The sequence below is a fragment of the Schistocerca americana genome, chromosome 9 (genome assembly GCF_021461395.2).
Source record: "Schistocerca americana isolate TAMUIC-IGC-003095 chromosome 9, iqSchAmer2.1, whole genome shotgun sequence".
NCBI classification, from domain to species: Eukaryota; Metazoa; Arthropoda; class Insecta; order Orthoptera; family Acrididae; genus Schistocerca; species Schistocerca americana.
This window is the reverse complement of record NC_060127.1, coordinates 27,334,176-27,349,601: the sequence shown is the minus strand read 5'-3', so window position 1 is coordinate 27,349,601 and position 15,426 is coordinate 27,334,176. Positions and strand designations below refer to the sequence as shown.

At 40.2% G+C, this 15,426-nt stretch overlaps 1 protein-coding gene across 6 annotated transcripts in view; it reads left to right on the top strand.

Moving 5' to 3' along the window:
- LOC124551330 (ankyrin repeat and SOCS box protein 3-like) overlaps positions 1–15,426 on the top strand; it is a 214,884-nt gene that overhangs the window by 28,698 nt on the left and 170,760 nt on the right. The gene's annotated exons all lie outside the window — the stretch shown is intronic.

Below are 15,426 nucleotides of genomic sequence, written 5' to 3'. Positions count from 1 at the left end.
TATGAACACCCACCACCAAACTGTGATTGAGAATGAAGTAGACACCCACTTGTAGCTGAACATAACATGCTTGATTTCAATGGCTGCTTTACAACCTGAGCCATCAGGAGTCTCCCCTCCACCACCAGCTTTTCTGAACTGTGCAAATGGGAGTTATCCTTACAACACATTCCCACTCCTGAAATTATTATGGCTTCGACCTACAGTAATCTATTGTCCCCGCGTCCACCACCCAACAGTTTCTACCCCGTCTGTTGTATTATCTCCTCCCTTTTCACACCCCCTCACCCTCATTTTGTACTGCCCTCTGCCAATGCACCCGCCCACCCTTTCCCCTTCCCTGCTTCTGCCCCTTTCATGTCTTGGTTGGTCCCTTTCCCAACACAGCACCTGGCACCTGGTAGCCTCATCAGGCCATGGTCTAGTCCCTGCATGCCTTACTAGACAGCACTCTTCTCTCCCTCCTCCACCCATACCCTGCTATCCCTGCCATTTCCCAGCCCAACTTCAGATTTCTATCCACGTGATGGTCGCATTCCGGTCATTGGTATACTGAGGTGTCCTTGCTTGTGTGAATATTTGTGTGTGTTTCCCTTGCTGAAGAAGGCTTTGACCAAAAACTATAATGTGTTCAATACGTCCCTCAGGAAAGATTCTCTGGGATGTGGAAAGAAGTCACGTATCATACAGTATGGCATGACTTGCATTATGAAATATTTGTCTATTGCAGTGGTAATATTAACTACAAGAAACCTGAAACATTAATTTTAAGAGCTTATGAGAAGGGACACTTAACAGAAGTGGACAATTTTGCCAAACACATTGTGCTCCAGTTCAGTCTTAAACTTCACTACATTACATTTAATTCTCGTACCATTAAAAAGATGGGTGAAATAAGCATTATTTCCAGTGGTGTTGAGAAACAGTTGAACTCATGAAAACTGAACAAAGCTCCAGGGTCTGATGGAATCCTTGTCAGATTCTGTGCTGAATTTGTGGATCAGTTCACCACTCTTCTAACTATAATCTGTCATAGATCCCTCGATCAAAAAACCGTGACCTGTTCTTGGAAAAAAAAGTACAGATCACACATGTCTACAAAAAGGGTTGTAGAAGTGACCCACAAAACTACTGTCCAATATCCTTGACATCAATTTGTTGTAGAATCTTAGAACATATTCTGAGCTCAAACGTGATGGGGTATCCTGAACAGAGTGACCTCCTTCATGCCAACCAGCATGGATTCCGAAAACATCAATCGTGTAAAACGTGACTCACACTTTTCTCACATGACATACTGAAAGCTTTATATCAAGGCAGTCAGGTAGAGGGAGTATTTCTTGATTTCTGAAAAGCATTTGACTCGGTATCACACCCATGCTTATTGTCAAAAGTATGAACATATGGGGTAACAATTAAACTTGTGACTGGATTGAGGACTATGTGGTAGAGAGATGGTAAATTGTGGTCTGGAGAGTTAGGTGCCCAATAAGTGGATAAGGGATGAAAAAGGCCCACATGGTTTAGTAACGAAATTCATAAGTTGCTGACAAAGCAGTGGCTGTTGCACTCGTGTTTCAAAAGACAACACACAAATAACAACAAACAAAGGTTAGTAGCGCTTCACATGTCTCTAAAAAGATCTATGCACAAAGCATACAACAATTACCACCATCATACCTTAGCAAAAGATCTGGCAGAGAACCCTAGAAAATTCTGGTTGTATATAAAAATTGCTAAGTGGGTCTTAGGCTTTCATTCATTCCCTTTTTGATCAGCCTGGTGTGGCAGTTGAAGATAGCAAAACAATAGCTGAAGTTTTAAATTTCAAGTGCAAGAAATTGTTCACACAGGAGAATCGACCAACAAACATTCTGTCATTTGACCATCAGACAGACTCCCATATGGACAACACACTAATAAACATCCCTGGCATAGAGAAACAGCTGAAAGATTTCAAAGCAAATAAGTCCCCAGGTCCTGATGGAATCTCCATTCGGTTTTACAGAGAGTGCTCTATGGCATTGCTCCCTTACATAGATTGCATTTATGCCAAACTCCTGCCCAGCACAAAGTTCCAAGCGAATGGAAAAAAGTGCAGGTGACTCCTGTATATAAGAAGGGCAAAAGAACGGACCCACAAAATTACAGACCAACATGCCCAACTTTGTTTGCTGCAGTATCCTTGAACATATTCTCAATTCAAATACAATAAACTTTATTTAGACTGAGAAGCTTATGTCCACGAATCAGCATGGTTTTAGAAAGCTTCGCTCATGCGAAACTCAGCTTGCCCTTTTCTCACATGATATACTGCGAACTAGGGATGAAGGGCAACAGGCTGATTCCATTTTCTAGATTTCTGGAAAGCATTTGACACAGTCCCCTGTTGCCAGCTGTTAATAAGGTACGAGCATATGGGGTACGTTCACAGATATGTGAGTGGCTTGAAGACTTCTCAAGTTATAGAAATCAGCATGTTGTCCTTGGCAGTGAGTGTTCATCAGAAACAAGGATATCGTTATGAGTGCCCCATGGAAGTGTGATAGGATTGCTGTTGTTCTCAATATACGTAAATGATTTGGTGGACAGGGTGGGCAGCAATCTGCAGATGTTTACTGATGATGCTGTGGTTATGGTAAGCTGTCGAAGACGACTTAAACAAAATTTGTAGCTGGTATAATGAATGGCAGCTGTAAACGTGGAAAAATGTAAATTAATGCTGATGAGTAGGAAAGACAAACATGTAATGTTTGGCTACAGTATTAGTAGACACTCTGTTGCCTTTGGAATTTTGGTGGAACCATGCAAAGCTTAGACAATGACACTGAGTCGCCAGATACGACACTGCAACATGTATGGAGCATAGAGTTGCCAGAGGCAGTTAGAACGGCTGTGGTGCTCTCTGATGCACATAATATATCATCATTTCTCTCACTAGCCGACAAGGTCTATGCCTCATTAGATGCAGGGCATACATCATCTGTGACATTCGAACACAGCAATACAGACGTTCAGGAAGCTGCAGCGATACGACGACACCAACAAACGGATGTTACTCAAAAATTGGACAAGCTACGAAATCACGTTGACGTCTTGGGGCAGCAGGTATCAACGTTGCTCGGAGGCAAAGCAGCCACATACAAGAAGAGCAAAGAAGATGGCAATGTGTCTAAGGAACGTATCTGATGGTACCACCGTTGCTTTGGGAACAAAGTACCACAATGCACATCACCCTGCCCTCACCCAAATGGTGACAGCAGCCAGTGATAGGCACCGCTGGTTGCAAGTTTGAGCCTCAGCACATATCACTGCGAGGTGAGAGTGCTGACGGGCAGCTACTGGTGAGTTGCCTTTCTTCTTTACCCTCACTGTCCCACCAACTTTTTGTCACAGATGCTAAATCTGGCCGCACTTATCTAATCGACTCAGGCCCGAGCGTCAGTTCAGTGCCTGTTAGAAGGTGATGTGAAGCTTCCTCCATCTCAATCAAAGCTCACAGCAGCAAACCAGATATCAGTAATGACTTACAGAAAATGCCAGATAGGTGTAGACCTCGATTTCCAAGATCGTTTACCAAAGACTTAAGTGATTGCCGATGTGTCGAGGCTCACGCAATATTGGATGAGGATTTCTTGTTTCATTATACAGTTGAATTAGATATTGGCTCGGCAAGCATCCACCGGGGTAAGCAGAACATTAAAGGCACCTTAGGATGAGGTTCTCTGCCTATGTTCGATGGCAGACAGGGAATGATGCCACACGTGGCAAACTGCGAATCTGTGCCATGTGCACAGACAGTTAAGCACAACACTGTCCATCATATCAGGACTACACCTGGTCAGTCAGTATCTCAGCACCCATGCCAGTCAGCTCCTGCTCGTTTCAGCACAGCGAAGGGAGAATTCGAAGAACTCTTGCACTCGGGAGTCATCTGTAGATCTGACTGGGGAGAGGGCTGGGCTGTGTGGGAGTTGCCAGAACAACATCTGGGAATGCACAATGAAACACAGCATTATTCTATGGAAATGAGTGCACGGACAATCTGCTTTACTCTCTGAGTTTTATTATTCAGGCAGAGATAAACTGTAGTTGATTAAACATGTTTAGCTATGTATCTTACTCCTGTCTATACTAATGTTAAGCCATTGAAGTCTTTGTAGCAATTGTTTTTTAACCTAGTATTATGTGCTTTGAAGTATTTTTGAAGTCTGGTTAATGAGAATTTGTTCTGCTAGAGAATTCTAAAAGAAAAAACATCTCATTCTGAAGTAATGTTCATATTAACTGAGAACAATATCTGCATTCCTCATTTTGGTTGGCAGCCATGAAGGCCCACAACAAATCTCCGTATACAGCTGCATATTTAGTGATTTTCAATGCCAATCTGAAAGAATAGTTTTCAAAATAACACTAACACTATCCAGTTTAAAAAAAATGTTCATTTGGTTGACCTCACTAAAAAACAAGATTACACAGAAATAAGTGTTCAGAGACTCTCAATGGAAACAAGAGTTTTCACGATTTCCTCAGTTCTGCCAAAATCTGTAAATAATTTTTACTGTAATCTGTATTTACCAGTAAACCCTCAATTCTCAGAAGAACACTGAAGCAGCCTTAAATATCTGGTTACCTTACAAATGGTTTAATGTGTTACACATTTGCATTTAAGCATGTAAGTGAAAAAAAGGTTTAGGGAAGGTTTGAAATTATGCTTAATGTTTGTCAAAAGTTGAAAATGCTCTCATTATGAAACACTGCATGATTATAAATTGAGTCATTTGCACTTCATTTTAAATGAAAGCTGGTTCTTCATGCATCTCATTGTTTATGGAGTCATATTTTCTGAACTATATGTCATCCACTGATATAATTTTGCAGGAACATTAAGTGGCATAGTGTATTTGGATACAGCATGCAAGCTGTACTGCAAGTAGAGTTAGTTGCAAAGAAGTAATAAATTAAAATCTCTTGCCTAATATTGAAGATTAACTGTGCATCATTTTAAGCAAAAGCTAGTTTTTTTATGCATTTAAATGTTTATGAAGTCCTAGACTCTGTGCACCCCCCCCCCCCCCCCCCCCCCCCAATGAATCATAGACCTTGCTGTTGGTGGGGAGGCCTGTGTGCCTCAGTCATACAGCAGATAGCTGTGCCATAGGTGCAACCACAACAGAGGGGTATCTGTTGAGAGGAAACAAACGAGGAGCAGCAGCCTTTTCAGTAGTCGCAGGGGCAACAGAATGGATGATTGACTAATCTGGCCTTGTAACATTAACCAAAACAACTTTGCTGTGCTGCTACTGTGGACAGGGTATGCAGCTTTACTGTATGGTTAAATGATGATGGCATCCTCTTAGGTAAAATATTCCAGAGGTAAAATAGTCCCCCTTCGGCTCTCGGTGCAGCGACTACTCAGAAGGATGTAGTTATCAGGAGAAAGAAAACTGGCGTTCTACAGATCAGAGCATGGAATGTCAGATCCCTTAATCTGACAGGTAGGTTAGAAAATTTAAAAAGGGAAATGGATAGGTTAAAGTTAATATAGTGGGAATTAGTGAAGTTCGGTAGCAGGAGGAACAAGACTTCTGGTCAGGTGAATGCAGGGTTATAAATACAAAACCAGATAGGGGTAATGCAGTAGTAGGTTTAATAATGAATAAAAAAATAGGAGTGTGGGTCAACTACTATGAACAGAATAGTGAACGCATTATTGTTGCTAAGATAGGCATAAAGCCCACACCTACCACAGAAGTACAAGTTTATATGCCAACTAGGTTCGCAGATGATGAAGAGATTGAAGAAATTTATGATGAGATAAAAGAAATTATTCAGATAGTGAAGGATATGAAAATTTAATAGTCATGGGGGGACTGGAATTCAATAGTAGGAAAAGGAAGAGAAGGAGAAGTAGTGGTGAATATAGAATGGGGGTAAGGAATGAAAGGGGAAGCTGCCTGGTAGAATTTTGTGTAGAGCATAATTTAATCATAGCTAACACTTGGTTCAAGAATCATGAGAGAAGGTTGTATACATGGAAGAGGCCTGGAGACACTGGAAGGTTTCAGATATATTGTGTAATGGTAAGATAGGGATTTAGGAACCAGGTTTTAAATTGTAAGACATTTCCAGAGGCACATGTGGACTCTGACAACAGTCTATTAGTTATGAACTGTAGATAGAAACTGAAGAAACTGCAAAAAGGTGTGAAGTTAAGGAGATGGGACCTTGATAAACTGAAAGAACCAGAGGTTGTAGAGAGTTTCAGAGATAGCATTAGGGAACGATTGACAGGAACAGGGGAAAGAAATACAGTAGAAGAAGAATGGGTAGCTTTGAGAGATGAAATAGTGAAGGCAGCAGAGGATCAAATATGTAAAAAGACGAGGCCTAGTAGAAACCCTTGGATAACAGAAGATATATTGAATTTAATTGATGAAAGGAGAAAATATAAAAATGCAGTAAATGAAGCAGGCAAAAAGGAATAAAAATATCTCAAAAATGAGATTGACAGGAAGTGCAAAATGGCTAAGCAGGAATAGCTAAAGGACAAATGTAAGGGTTAGGCATATATCACTAGGGGTAAGATAGATACTGCCTACATGAAAATTAAACAGACCTTTGGAGAAAAGAGAACTACTTGTATGAATATCAAGAGCTCTGATGGGAAACCAGTTCTAAGCAAAGAAGGAAAAGCAGAAAGGTGGAAGCAGTATATAGAGGGTCTACAAGGGTGATGTACTTGAGGGCAATATTATGGAAATGGAAGAGGATGTAGGTGAAAATGATATGGAAGATACGATACTGCGTGAAGAATTCAATAGAGCACTGACAGACCAGAGTCGAAACAAGGCCCCAGGAATAGACAACATTCCATTAGAACTTCTGATGGCCTTGGGAGAGACAGCCCTGACAAAACTCTACCATCTACTGAGCAAGATGTGTGAGACAGGCAAAATACCCTGAGACTTCAAGAAGAATGTAATAATTCCAATCCCAAAGAAAACAGATGTTGACAGATGTGAAAATTACTGAACTATCACCTTAAGAATTCAGAGCTGAAAAATACTGACTGAATTATTTACAGACAAAAGGAAAAACTGGTAGAAGCTGACCTTGGGGAAGATTAGTGCAGATTTCGTAGAAATGTTGGAACACATGAGGCAATACTGACTTTACGACTTATCTTAGAAGATAGATTAAGGATACACAAACCTAAGTTTCTAGCATTCGTAGACTTACAAAAAGCTTCTCACATGTTCACTGGAATACTCTCTTTCAAATTCTGAAGGTGGCAGGGGTCAAATGCAGGGAGCAGAAGGCTATTTACAATTTGTACAGAATCCAGATGGCATTTATAACAGTCGAGAGGCATGAAAGGGAAACAGTGGTTGGGAAGGGAATGAGACAGGGCTGTAGCCTATCCCTGATGTTATTCAATCTGTATATTGAGCAAGCAGTAAAGAAAACAAAAGAAAAATTCGGAGCAGCAATTAAAATCCATGGAAAAGAGAAAGAGAGAGGAAAAAAAAAAAACTTTCATATTTGCCGATGACATTGTAATACTGTGAGAAACAGCACAGGAACTGGAAGAGCAGTTGAATGGAATGAATAGTGTCTTTAAAGGAGGATATAAGATGAACATCAATAAAAGCAAAGCAAGGATAATAGAATGTACCCAAATGCAATTAGGTGACGCTGAGGGAATCAGATTAGGAAATGAGACACTTAAAGTAGTAAACGAGTTTTGCTATTTGGGGAGCTAAGTACAAAAGTGCTTCAGAATTGTGACTAATATCTATCTGTTGAGACTGACATCTGACCTCCTTCAGATGGATGTGTGAGTTATCGACTGGTGTTGATGCCACAACTGCAATCTCTCCTGCATATCCACAAACACTACAGTAGAGCTAAAAAAGAGTTACTATTAACTGATGTACACCTAGCATTAGATTACCATGTGTTTTTGAACATCTACGAACAGTAACTCCAAACAATTGTATTTCTTCCTTGGTGGTGATCATCTAAGCTGAACACATATTTCTTATGGGCTTACAGTAGCTCACATCTTACGTTATGAACAGAAGTAGCCAATTAATACTTGTCTAAGCACTCCAACTAAATCAAATGTCTTAAGTGACTAAGACACTTGAAATTCCTATTTATATTTTATATTTATATTTCATGAACCCTGGACCTTGCCGTTGGTGGGGAGGCTCTAGTGCCTTAGCGATACAGATAGCCGTACCATAGGTGCAACCACAACGGAGGGATATCTGTTGAGAGGCCAGACAAACGTGTGGTTCCTGAAGAGGGGCAGCAGCCTTTTCAGTAGTTGCAGGGGCAACAGTCTGGATGATTGACTGATCTGGCCTTGTAACACTAACCAAAACGGCCTTGCTGTGCTGGTACTGCGAAGGGCTGAAAGCAAGGGAAAACTACAGCCGTAATTTTTCCCGAGGGCATGCAGTTTTACTGTATGGTTAAATGATGATGTCGTCCTCTTGGGTAAAATATTTCAGAGGTCAATAATAAAAAATTATTCAGATAGTGAAGGGAGATGAAAATATAATAGTCATGTGTGACTGGAATTTGATAGTAGGAAAAGGAAGAGAAGGAAAAGTAGTGGGTGAATATGCATTGGGGGTAAGAAATGAAAGAGGAAATTGCCTGGTAGAATTTTGCACAGAGCATAACTTAATCATAGCTAACACTTGGTTCAAGAATCATTAAAGAAGGCTGTATACATGGAAGAAGCTGGATATACTAGAAGGTATCAGATAGATTATATAATGATAAGACAGAGATTTAGGAACTAAATTTTAAATTGTAAGACTTTTTCAGGGGCAGATGTGGACTCTGACCACAATCTATTGGTTATGAACTGTAGATTAAAACTGAACAAACTGCAAAAAAGTGGGAATTTAAGGAGATGGGACCTGGCTAAACTGACTAAACCAGAGGTTGTACAGAGTTTCAGGGAGAGCACAAGGGAACAACTGACAGGAATGGGGGAAAGAAATACAGTAGAAGAAGAATGTATAGCTTTGAGGGATGAAGTAGTGAAGGCAGCAGAGGATCAAGTAGGTAAAAAGACGAGGTCTACTAGAAATCATTGGCTGACAGAAGAAATATTGAATTTAATTGGTGAAAGAAGAAAATATGAAAATGCAGTAAATGAAGCAGGCAAAAAGGAATACAAACGTCTCAAAAATGAGATCGACAGGAAGTACAAAATGGCTAAGCAGGGATGGCAAGAGGACAAATGTAAGGATGTAGAGGCTTATCTGACTAGGAGTAAGATAGATACTGCCTACAGGAAAATTAAACAGACCTTTGGAGAAAAGAGAACCACTTGTATGAATAACATGAGCTCAGATGGAAACCCAGTTCTAAGCAAAGAAGGGAAAGCAGGAAGGTGGAAGGAGTGTATAGAGGGTCTATACGAGGATGATGTACTTGAAGACAATGTTATGGAAATGGAAGAGGATGTAGATGAAGATGAAATTGGAGATATGATACTGCGTGAAGAGTTTGACAGAGCACTGAAAGACCAAAGTCGAAACAAGGACCTGGGAGTAGACAACATTCCATTAGAACTACTGACAGCCTTGGGAGAGCCAGTCCTGACAAAAGTCTAACATCTGATGAGCAAAATGTATGAGACAGGCGAAATACCCTCAGACTACAAGAATAATATAATAATTCCAATCCCAAAGAAAGCAGGTGTTGACAGATGTGAAAATTACCGAACTATCACTTTAATAAGTCACAGCTGCAAAATACTAACGCGAATTATTTACAGATGAATGGAAAAACTGGTAGAAGCCGACCTCAGGGAAGATCAGTTTGGATTCCGTAGAAATATTGTAACACATGAGGCAATACTGACCCTACGACTTATCTTAGATAATAGATTAAGAAAAGACAAACCTACATTTCTAGCATTTGTAGACATAGAGAAAGCTTTTGACAATGTTGACTGGAATACTCTCTTTCAAATTCTGAAGGTGGCAGGGGTAAAATACAGGGAGTGAAAGGCTATTTACAATTTTTACAGAAACCAGATGGAAGCTATAAGAGTTGAGGGGCATGAAAGGGAAGTAGTGGTTGGGAAGGGAGTGAGACAGGGTTGTAGCCTATCCCCGATGTTATTCAATCTGTATATTGAGCAAGCAGTAAAGAAAACAAAAGAAAAATTCATAGTAGGTATTAAAATCCATGGAGAAGAAATAAAAACTTTGAGGTTCGCCGATGACATTGTAATTCTGTCAGAGACAGCAAAGGACTTGGAAGAGCAGTTGAATGGAATGGACAGTGTCTTGAAAGGAGGATATAAGATGAACATCAACAAAAGCAAAACGAGGATAATAGAATGTAGTCAAGTTAAGTCAGGTGATGCTGAGGGAAGTACATTTGGAAAATAGCACTTAAAGTAGTAGATAAGTCTTCTTATTTGGGCAGAAAAATAAATGTCGATGGCTGAATTAGAGAGGATTAAAATGTAGGCTGGCAATGGCAAGAAAATTGTTTCATAGGAAGAGAAATTTTACTACCATCGAATATAGATTTATGTGTTAGAGAGTCTCTTCTCAAAGTATTTGTATGGAGTGTAGCCATGTAGGGAAGTGAAACATAGCTGATAAATAGTTTGGACAAGAAGAGAATAGAAGCTTTTGAAATGTGGTGCTACAGAAGAATGCTTAAGATTAGATGGGTAGATCACGCAACTAATGAGGAGGTACTGAACAGAATTGAGGAGAAGAGGAATTTGTGGCACAACATGACTAGAAGAAGGAATCAGTTGGTAGGACATGTTCTGAGGCATCAACAGATCACCAGTTTAGTATTGGAGGGCAGCACGGAGGGTACAAATCATAAAGGGAGACTGAGAGATGGATACACCAAGCAGATTCAGAAGGATGTAGGGTGCAGTAGTTACTTAGAGACGAAGAAGCTTGCACAGGATAGAGTAGCATGGAGAGCTGCATCAAACTGGTCTCTGGACTGAAGTCCACGACAACAACAACAACAACAACAATTGACTGTGTATTGTACTGTGGTATACTTTTTTATACTGTCTGCAAAATGCGGTGTGAATTGAGTTAGTTGTATAAAAGTGATAAATAAAACATCAAGCTTGGTGCTGAAGCTTGACTGCACAAACTGGACTTGCATTCGGGATGATGATGGTTCAACACCACGTCCAGCCATCCTGATGTAGGTTTCCCACGATTTCACTAAATTGCCTCAGGCAAATGCTGGGATGGTTCCTTTGAATGGGCATGGCTGACTCCCTTCCCCGTCTTTCCCTAATCTGATTGGACCGATGACCTCGCTGTTTGTTCCACTCCCCCAAATCAACCAACCAACCTCGACTGCACAACTGTGGAGATGTAGTAAGGATAAAATTTCTTCCTTTCATAGTATTGTGGGAACTGTCAGTGAAGAAAGTTTTGAAAAGGTTTCACATTACATGTAAACTTTGTCAGAAGTCGCTAAGTGCTCCCATTCTCAAATATTGGATGAGTGAACACAGTGTATTTTCGCACTGTCAGTTATGTTACCTCAAGGCATACCCAATTTATAATTGTAATATTAACAAGCAATTTGGGTGGCTAGATCTTAAAATTCCCCTGTGTACAGCTTGGCAATCTCTCGGATTGAGTTTCCACCACCATGCTGGCAGTTTTTTTTTCACAAAAATACTTGCCACCTCATCTCCACAGTGAAAACAAGTTGTGAAAATGTGATGGATTTGTACCATCTTTTCTGCCTTTAAATGTTGTGATAGTAGCTCTTAGTTGCACAAGTAAGTAGTGATGTATGTATAAGCTGACTAATACACTGCTTGACAGTTGCTAAGGAACAGCTGCCAATGGCTAAGGACAACTGACAGTTGCTAAGGAACAACTGACAATTGCTACAGGACAGCCAAACAGTGTTAGTAAAAGTAATGTAGAGAGTGGGAGGTATTTACTGCAGCGAATCCTATGCAGAAATGCTCTGTATAAATTCTACAGTTCGTTGTATATGGTGCTGGACAAAGGTTGTTGTGGAACCAATAAGTGTGACGTTCCATGTGGTACAGCAACATTTGTGCAAGACATCATTTGAGTGCTTATGAGCAGGTGAATGGCTTGAAGCTGGTCAGTGTGTGGCCAAAGTAATGAGTGTATCCAAAAATGTCATCTCAAGCTTAAAAATGGCCAACAAAGGTGGAAATGCTATGTGAAAGCATGTTGGTAGTTATAGATGGATCACTAAAACATGAGAGGATCAACATGTAGCCCTTGTGTCAAAAAGAAACAGACATATCACTCCTAGGCGGATCACTGTAGACATTGCAACTGCTACCAGTACACATTTCGCAGCAGTTAGAAGCCTGTTAAATGCAACTCACTTCAACAAAGCTGTCATCGAGAGAGAGTTCATTGGTGTAGAGAGCATGTTGGTTGGGATCAGCAACAGTGTGATGTTTCCTGCCAAATCCCTTTTCACTGTGACAAATCGTTCCGGCCACCAGTTAGTGTAGAGGGAGAGGAGAACACATTACACACCACAGAATGTTCAAGAATGTCTTTGGTATAGCCTAGGCATTATGGTGTGGGCAGGCATTATGCACAGTGGCCTACACTGCTGCATGTCTTTGGGCAAAGAACCATTACAGGAGAGTCGTACTGCAGGGAGATTATTTTGGATCAATCACTGTTGATCTAATATGGACAGGGGACATCAGCTGGTTAAGGAATTATCAGTATCAATGAAATCTGTAAACAGCCATGTAACTGAGGTGTTATTTTGTTTTATTTTCACTGCCAGTTTTGGCATTCCACTAAGTCATCTTCAGGTCCCATATGCATCTCTCAAAATAAATGATAAGGTCTTACAGTGCCACATATTCCTGGATGTTGTGAATTCAAACAGTTTGAATTCATGACATCCAGGAATATATGGCACTGTATGACTATATTTTGAGAGGGCCTGAAGATGACAGTGGAATGCCGAAACTGGTAGTCAAAATAAAATAAAATAAAATAAAGTAAAATAAAACCTTAGTTACACTGCTGTTGGTGAATTTCATTGATGCCAGTAAATATTTTGGATCATCTGTCTGTGTAGAGTAGTGGTAGCCCTCCACCTTCTGTTTATGGATGACAATGCGCACCCACACAAGACCACTGATGTGTCGGACACATTGGAAAGTGAAGAACATGTGGAATGGTTTGTGTACTCCCTAGACATAAACCCTGTAGTGCGTACTTAACATGCCTTTGGTAGACATTTACTCAGCAAATACTCCCTCCCCGAACTGTGCAAAAACTGAAAACTGCTTTGAGAGAGGAGTGGGACAATATCTCCCAAGGACTACTCAACAGTTTGGTAGCCGGGGTGAGCAGCAGGTGCACAATGAGTTAGTGCCCCTGGAGGCCATATTCTGTATTGAGAGTTCAGCGTTGAACTTAATATTGGGTGTCTGACCTATATCAAACATGAAAATTATTTCTCTCTGTTATCTGGAATTCCCATGTGGTGTAATCTGTACCAATTTTCATTGTAAATATACCAGTCTACCTCTGTTACGTATGTACTGTGTTTCATGTCATCCATCATTGCCTGTGATTACTCCTGTACCATAATATCTGTGTTCCTTAGCAATCGTCAAGCAGTGTATGTTATTTTTGTCAAGTCATATGTCTTTTAATATTTTCACAAACTGGAACTGTGTATGGTGAACAGTTAGTAGATTAAGTAGTTCTACCAAGTGCTCAGCCAGTGTGTATGTTGGTGAGATACTCATATTCAAACTCTTTCTTGATTTTTGTTGTTGCTGTCATTTGCTGCACATATGTACGTTGTCAGCTTTTTCATTACTATGATTGGAATGTAACAGTGGTCAGTCTGGGTATATAGGTTAAGCATTAACAGCCTGGTGGTTGTCAGGTATAATTATTCATAGTAATATTTCTATTTAATTTTCTGTCCTCTTCCACTTTTCCCTGGGAAGCAACAATGTCCCATAACTAGGGAAAATACTTTTAACAACCACCTTATTTCTCAATGACCAGTTCTGACATTTAAATTTTAATATATTCAAGGTATGATCAAAAAGTACCAGGAATTTTTGTTTTCCTGAAAGAATCTTTATTTATTCATCGACATCAACTTTATCCCCTTTGAAGTAATCCCCATCTGATACTTGTGCCATCACTTTTACCAATCCTGGAAGTACTTCTGGAACTCACTTTTCATTATGATGTTCAGCTCCTCCAGCAATTCTGTTTTTATCTGATGCTTTTCATACTTTTCTTCAATCTTGGAAATAGAAAGAAGTTGCAGGAAGCCATGTCATAACAGTTTTGTTTTATGCCAAAAAATCATGAACAAGCATTGAGGTATGAGTGGGAGCATTATCGTGATGTAATTTCTGCATGTGGTTTTGCCACAATTCTGGTTGTTTTCTTCAAATTCCTTCGCACAAATGGTCCTTAACTTTCTGATAGTATTCTGTGTTGACCATAAGGCGGGAACTCGTGATGCACTATCATATTGTAATCAAAGAAAGCAGTGATCGAACTAGTCAAATTTTTTTCAGCCTCGGCTCTTTAGGTAGTTCCCATTGGGATGATTGGGCCTTGGTTTCGACATCATACTTGTATCCCCATGTTTCGTCATCTGTTACAACCTTATTTAGAAGTAGTGGCTCATTGTTGGCTTCAATTCCTGAGTGATGTCCCTGCGACGTCATTTTTGATCGAAATTCAACAATTTTGGAACAAACTTTGCTGCTACATGTTTCATGTGCAAAACACCTGAAAAAATCACTTTGCGTGAGCCAAAGGATATTCTAACACAATCAGAAACCTCTCTGGTGGTGATTTGGTCATTTTCTAGAACTATTTTCTTTACTTCTTCCACGTAGTCATCAGTAATTAATGTGCTAGGGCATCCAGGATGGTCATCGTCTTCAGCATGTTCTTGACCCACTTTACCAAGCAAGGCAGTGCAGTGGTTAGCACGCTGGACTCACATTCAGGAGGATGATGGTTCAAACCCACGTCCAGCCCTTCTGAGTTAGGTTTTCTGTGATTTCCCTAAATCATTTCAGGCAAATGCTAGGACGATTTCTTTGAAAGGACACGGCCAACTTCCTTCCGTATCCTTCCCTAACCTGATGGGACTGGTGACCTTGCTGTTTGGTCCCCTCTTGCAAATCAGTAACAATAATTGATCCTCTTTGGAACATTTATACATCTCATACGCTCTTGTCTTACTCATAGTAGATTCACAAGAAGCTGCAATCAACATTTCAGATGTGGTGCTGCACTTTATTCCATTTTTCAAGCCAAATTTAATAGAAATTCTGTGCTCTATCTTTTCTGAAACTAAAAATTCACCAAGCATTCGAAAACACACTTTTTAACT